Raw genomic sequence first — 7,387 nt, forward strand, 5'->3', positions numbered from 1 at the left:
CACAAGGGACTTGAGGGTCTCTCCTGCAGTAATCAAAACCCATGATGTTTTCTACAGGGGAGGAGAAATGGGATGTACACCAAGAAGGCCAAAAATCATGTGGAGATTCTTTGTTGTGATGCCCCTGTATTATATGTATATAATATTTAGTAACAGAAAATTGAACTACATAAAGTCCTAATGTGTACTTGAACAATATAAATAAAACACAACCAGACTCTCGGGGATCTCTGCGCTGGACGGCAGGTTTTCTTGTCACCTGCAAGCTTTGGACTGTGGTTGGAAACCTGTGGGGACGTGTGGGGATAATAGAGCTGCAGACAACTATACAAATCAAGTAAGATGGGCAGTATCCCAGTGAGAGTCTCGTGCAGACAGACAACAGCTGCAGCTCTGTAATATCAGGGTATTGCCTCCCTGAAAAGTGAGAACAAGGCTTTAAACGGCGCCGTCACCATGATTTCCTCATTCAGAGCACATGTTGAATTTATCAGGTCACCGCATCTCTGCACAGTGCATGTTTAACAAACACGATTGCAACTGCACTGCTCATCAAAGTGCTGATTACTGATTGTCCAGAGTTTTAATCTCCCACCAGTGTTTCATCAGACACCTGTGCAGTTTGCAGCCATGGCATCGCGTTAAACCACGATGGATAAAATCACATGCACTCACAGTCATTAGGACTGCAGCTCGATAAGAAAGCGCCACGTCAGACTGTGAAGTCTGTGACTTATTCTATTGGATTAGTTGCAGATCAATTAAACATGAATTATTACATATGAGGGACTTAAAGTCATTATAAAAAGACAGTAAATTAAAGCCAAAAGAGCAGAGAGGAACTTAATTCAATTACAAGCATGTGGAGACTCGTGCTACCATTAATCTTAAAAATGAAGGAACAGAAACGAGCGAGCAAAACATCCTAAACGAAGCAGTTTAAGCCTAGTTGGTTTCTAAACAGATGACGTTTAGAAACAAACTCGAGCTCTGCTCAGTGCTGCACATCGTTTCTTATATGCAGCTTAGTTTTCAGTGACAACAAAATGAGTCTTTGAAGACCTTTTTTGCTATATTGACTTAATAAAAATGGATACTGTAGCACACCAAGCTGAGTATTGTACATGTTAAAGGAAACAGGGCAGCGATACAATCAGCCAGCTGCTGCTGGTTATGTGCTTCGTGACTATCCACACCCGAGGTGTGGACAGTGGTGTCAGGCAGCTGGTCTGAGTGTTTTGGAAGCTGCTGATCTTATGGATTTTTCACCATAAGTGTCCCCAGAGTTTACTCAGTGTGGTGAAAAACCAAAACTATTCAGTGAGGAAACAACTTACTGAGGAGAGGAACAGAGGTCAGACGGCTTGGAGCTGATAAAAAGGCAGCACTAACTCAGTGAACCGCTTTTTGCAAGTGTCATGAAAAACAGCTGAACACAAATCTCGAGATGGAATCCGCTGAACAGCAGAAAACTGTTTCAGATTAAACTTTGTAGAAGATGACAGGAAACTGGACAGCTGAAGCCCGATACAATGAACCGCCATTCCTGCTTAGGCTGCAGGTAACAGGTGAGAATCCTCATAGCCAGCCTGCGTCGTATCGCCACTCCAGGCTGCTGCTGTTGCTGCTTCAGCAGTGTGGATATGTTTTGTGGCATGTCCACACTTTACTACCAAAATACAGCTCTTTTCTCTGGTTTTTGAAAATCATCTTGGAGTCTTTAGAAGAATGTTTTTCATTATCAAAAACACAAGGCTAGGTTAGGGCTGGACCAAAGAGGGTTCTTAAGAAAAATCACCACTGTTAGTTTCCGTCTTAGTGCTGCTGCTGACCGCTTCAAATATCTGGACCCATCAACCTGAGCATGTTTATGGCCACAGTTTACGTCTCCTGGGGAAAATGGTTTGTGCCTCTCTGGAAAAGTCAAGCTGGTTAAATGGACTTCGGTGGCCTTCCCCTGATCTGAATCCAGTAGAACACCTTTGGGATGCTGTGGAAAGGCTGACTGGCAGCATGAATATGCAGCTGACAAATCTGCACAAATGATGTGAGGGATCGTGTCAAGAAGCAGATTTCTGAAGGAAGGTTTCCAAAATCTCATCAAGAACACAGAGGAAAATGCAGCCAGTGTTATGCTGTTCCTAATAAAGCGCTCAGTAAGTGTAAATTCACAACCTTGGACAGCCTTGGGCATTTCATGCTATGTTATGATTTTAAGCTACATCTGGCTTGAATGAGAACCACTGGCTGAAGGGTAAATTTTTTTAGCAAAATATAGTTTCACGCAGGTGTTCCTCAGAAAGCATCTGAGCACAGTGAATGGTCGCAGGCCTCGCCATCAAATCAAGCGTCCAGAAAGAACTTCTTGCTATGGAGAATGTTTGGCCTCCCTTTAGGAAACAGAGCATCTTCTGGGCAGTGAACTGAAGCCAGTGATCCTGAAGCTCGTGTATTTTGCTGGCATTCACGCCAGCAATGCTTTTTTTTGCCAAAATATTCACGGGAAGCAGAAGTTTATTCATGTATGAGGCGGGAAAGCCTGTCAGGCAGAATTTAGAGCATCATGGGAGCACTGCAGTCAGCGTGGAAACTCATGAATCATACAAAGCCATACATACCCTCCACCACCCCACCAGCAGTTCACACTGGGCTGTGCTCCAATAAGAGAAAATTGTGGAAAGCAAAAACATTTTAAGCTTCAAACAAAGGTGATCGCTACAGTTTGAGCCATAGTGGTGATCAGACACCCCCTCACATTTACACGTGACATCAACTTATCTGTATCCTGATGCAGACAAGCAGGATCTCGGCCACAGGAACCACGAATGCCAAATGTTCCTTTCATATATCCCTGCTTCTCTTCTTGCAGTTATTATATTACAAGTCATTTTATGTCATTTCAGTTTCATGTTAATCAAATCCCTCCCACATGACTATCTCAGAATGGAAACCAAGTGAATTCTCGGGAAAAGAGACACTTCTTTAAAGGAATTTTGTGTCGTGGTCCAGGGTCTCTGACCCAGAGTTTTGAGGTGTCCAAATGTTAGTTTCCTCTTGGGTTTAAATGTACTTAATATTTTTGGTTGTTTCTTGTTTCTCTAGAATCTTACATTATCCCATGGTTCTGTTTTTTTCAGCTGTGTTTGAGTTGTTTAGATGAATGCAGATTAAATGGATCAAAACACAGATAACTTGCTAATACCACATGTAAATGGGAGCTGTTGCTTCAATTTAGTTCTTCATATTATTGAGATTCAAGTCTACTTGTTTTTATCAGAGTATAGCATCAAGACAATTAAAATTCTGGAATATTGATCTGGTCAGTTAAGTAGCAGAGTTGTTAGTCACTTTCAGCTTGCTTTTGCTGGAGGTTTCTTCATGTTAAAGGGGAGTTTTTCCTTCCCACTGTCACTAAAGTGCTTGCTCATAGGGGGTCATATGATTGTTGGATTTTTCTCTGTATGTATTATTGTAGGGTCTACCTTACAATATAAAGCACCTTGAGGCGACTGTTGTTGTGATTTGGCGCTGCATGAACAATAGATGCACTAAAGTATTGTATTTACCTCTGTATTGTAAGGTAAAGACCATACAATACAGAGAAAACAGAGAAACCCCCCAGAAAAATAGGTGACGGCCTATGAGCAAGCATTTGGCAACACAGGGAAGAGAAAACTCCCTTTTAACAGGAAGAAAGCTCCAGCAGAACTGGGCTCAGGGAGGGGCGGGGCCATCTGCCAGAACCGGTGGAGGTGAGGGGAGGAAGAAAAAACAAAAGACACACTCTGGAAGAGAGCCAGCGCATTTTGGATCACTGAAGGCTTCCCGGGGATTTTTTAGGACATCCTGATTAGGGGTGCAACGATACTCGTATCGATATTGAACCGTTCGATACAGTGCTTTCGGTTCGGTACGCATATGTATCGAACAATACAAAATTTTTAATTTACTTTATCAACTTTTCTTCTGACGATGCTGTCTGTGTTGAGATCTCAGTGGATCTGCACTCGACAGTGCAGCCTAGGCGGAGTAGTCGAACGCAGATTCACTGAGCGCAGGGCAAGCTAGCGAGACAGAAGCTAAGCTCGTTGCAACATGGTAAATTGAACCTCCCCCACCCTCATTCAGATCTGGCGTTTGGAACTATCTTGGTCTTCATGTGACGTATGACCCTGAAGGTAAGCGCGTCATGGACAAAAGTAAAACAGTATGTCGGATGTGCCACGCAATGCTCAATTACATGGGTGGGAACTAGTGCGTTAGCGCAGTTAGCTCGTTAACGTGTTGGCCGTCCAGCCCCATGCACGGGGCGATCCGCGGTAGCTCATTAACGGAGATTTGCCGTGTTGTGGCGTTAACGTCATTTCAGATTAACGCTGACAGCACTAGTGGGAACACAACGAATATGACTGCACATTTACTCCGACATCATCCTAGTGCAAAGACAAGTGGAAGCAGACAAAAACAACAAGCACGCATGCTACAAACTTTACCCGAGTCATTTAGACAGCCGTTAGCACATGATTCTCCTTATGGGGACCTGATATGTTTAATATGCTGCTGAGAATATAGCCCAGAAGAAGCGTATAGTGTATCTTTTATTTTGGAAAGAGACATTTCTCTGTAATAAACTCTCTTTTCCAAAGATGAGTGATTCCTCAATCAGATTTATTTTTGTATTACTTTGTTGTTTCAGCAACATTAAATTTAAAAACTGTACTTTTGAGTTAAAATATATATTTATAATTTTAATAAATGACAAATTAAAAAGGCATGAACATTTTTTTTTGTATCAAAAAAATATCGAACCGTGACACCAAAGTATCGAACCGAACCGTGAATTTTGCACCCCTAATCCTAGTAACAAATTATCAGGCAATATCAATATGTGCCATTGTCATAAAGTTTGCTGTGTCTCTCAGCGAAGTCTCAAGGGCATGGAGGAGATTCAAGGAGACAGGCAGTTACTTTAAGAGAGCTGGACAGGGCCGTAGAAGGCCCTTAACCTGTCAGCAGGACTGGTCTCTGGTCCTTTGTGCAAAAGCAGCCCAGGATAAGCACTGCCAGAGCTACAAAAAGACCTCCAGCAGGTCACTGGTTTGAATTTCTCCAACCAACTGATCAGAAACAGACATCATGAAGGTGGCCTGAGGGTCCAACATTCTCTAGTGGGCCCTGTGCCCAGTACTGTGGACCTTGATTGGGATTTGCCATTGAATACCAGAATTGGCAGGATGACCACTGGTGCCCAGTGTTTTCTACAGGTTCACCCTGAGGACATGTGACAGACGAGAAAGGGTCTTGAGAAGCCGTGGAGAATGTATTTCTACCTGTAACATCATTCACCAGTTTAGTGGTGGGTCGGTGTTGGTCTGGGGAGGCATATCCATGGAGGGACACACAGACCTCTAAAGGCAATGGCGCCTTGACTGCCATCAGGTATCAGGATGAAATCCTTGGAGCAACTGTCAGACCCTACACTGGTGCAGTGGGTACCAGGTTCCTTCTGGTGCATGACAATGTCTGGCCTCATGCGGAGAAGGTATGCAGGCAGGTCTAGGAATAGTAATTAGTTAGATTACTCGTTACTGAAAAAAGTAACGCCGTTACTTGTAACGTCGTTATTCCCATCACTGGCCATAACTTTATAGTCCCCAATCATTAACCCAAATTATGTTAATCATGTAAGCTCCACAAACTGCATCAAGGCTCCTGCAATTATTAATGCACTGAAGCAAGGATTGTGTCTACCCATTAATTTGCTAGGCAAGGCAAGGCAAGGCAAGTTTATTTGTATAGCACAATTCAACAACAAGGTGATTCAAAGTGCTTTACAGAGACATTAGAAACAAGAACAAATAAAAAGCATGATTTAAAATTGATTAAAACAAGCAAATAAACTAACTAACTAATTAACAAACAAACAAACAAACAAACAAACAACAGTATATAAAATCAAAACAGATAAAATCAGAACAGTAGATAAAATCTAGGAAGTGATGCTTGGATTTAGTTTTTGAAAAGTGATTGATGTCCACATCACACACGGGCTCAACTTTGCCCATGTGTGATATATGCTGTCTTTAGCACAAGCGGGTTTACACTGGTCAGCATTACTGACATGTTGTGGATGTCCTGCAAAATAAGGGGAGTTTACATTTTTTAAAAAGGCGAAGGACTTGATTTATTTATCCTGCCTGCTGATGCGCTCTTTGTGGGACATCTGACGTGCAGTGATCCAGTGTCCGGCGCTGTTATTGGCCAGTATAATTTACAAAAAAGCTGCAATCATTTAAATTACAAAAACCTCAGCTGAACTGCTCACAAACACACAAAACACACTCACACTTTGTCAATGGTACTTCATTAATCATTGTACTTCTGTCTGTCCGTTCGCTCAATGGTGCTGCTTGTTGCATCAACTAATTTTGAAACTCCTCCGGGGAGCATGGAGGCAACGAGCGGCGCCAGAAACGCACATCAGGCAGCTTGGCATGTGCAGAGTAGGAGGGAAACACAGGCGTGCTCAGCTACACGCTGGAGAGGACGCTGGAGTGCAGGAGCTGGCCCCAGGTGTCGTGGAACGGAGGAGGAGGGAGGCCCAGTTGAGCAACAGCAGCGGGCCGACCGCCACCCCTCACCCAGTTGTTTTGTTCTCTGATTGGCTGTGGATGTGGGGGGAAGGTGGCTTAGCATCAAGCGACCCCCTCTGAGTGGTGGCCTACCGAGAGTCAGTTTAACACGTGCTGCCAGGGTCGAGGCCTCGAGTCCCCGCAGAGTTGTTCAATATTTGGAGCGAGGTGCCAATTGCACCACCGCTGCTGCTGCTGCGGGGACCACCAGCACTGAAGTCCAGTACCGTATTACAGTACGACGCTGCAGTGTTACTGTACACGTGCAGTATTAATGTGCCCTTTGCAGTATTACTGCAGTAGAGTAAGTAATTTGTCTTAAAAGCAGCGGGAATGTTAGACCGAGCCACAGACTCGTCTCATTCTGATCAGCAACATTTATCCAACAGCTCAGAATGACTTTCTCAAACAACCTTGTCTATTGTAGCTACAACTCCGATCTGGGACCAAACTTTTTACATAATAAGTTCCTTCCTTAAGCAATATTATTACTGTTATTGCGAATGATACCAGCCATATTCATGCATGAAGCCAGATGATGCACATTAATCAAATATGAAGGTCTGTCTTCATTCATTTGCACAATATTTAACCCTTAGTTATTATTCATCTCTTTGTCTTTGTCTCGTCTTCCTCCCCTCACCCCTCTATGACCCTGGTTCTGCTGAGGTGTCTTCTGAGGGAGTTCTTCCTTTCCCCGTCACTCATGCTGATTGTTGGGGTTTTCTGTGTATTATTGTAGGGTCTTTACCAGA

This window comes from Diplotaxodon limnothrissa, linkage group LG1, assembly GCF_057381915.1.
Source record: "Diplotaxodon limnothrissa isolate DT_005_m linkage group LG1, D_limnothrissa_male_GT1.1, whole genome shotgun sequence".
Classification (NCBI taxonomy): Eukaryota; Metazoa; Chordata; class Actinopteri; order Cichliformes; family Cichlidae; genus Diplotaxodon; species Diplotaxodon limnothrissa.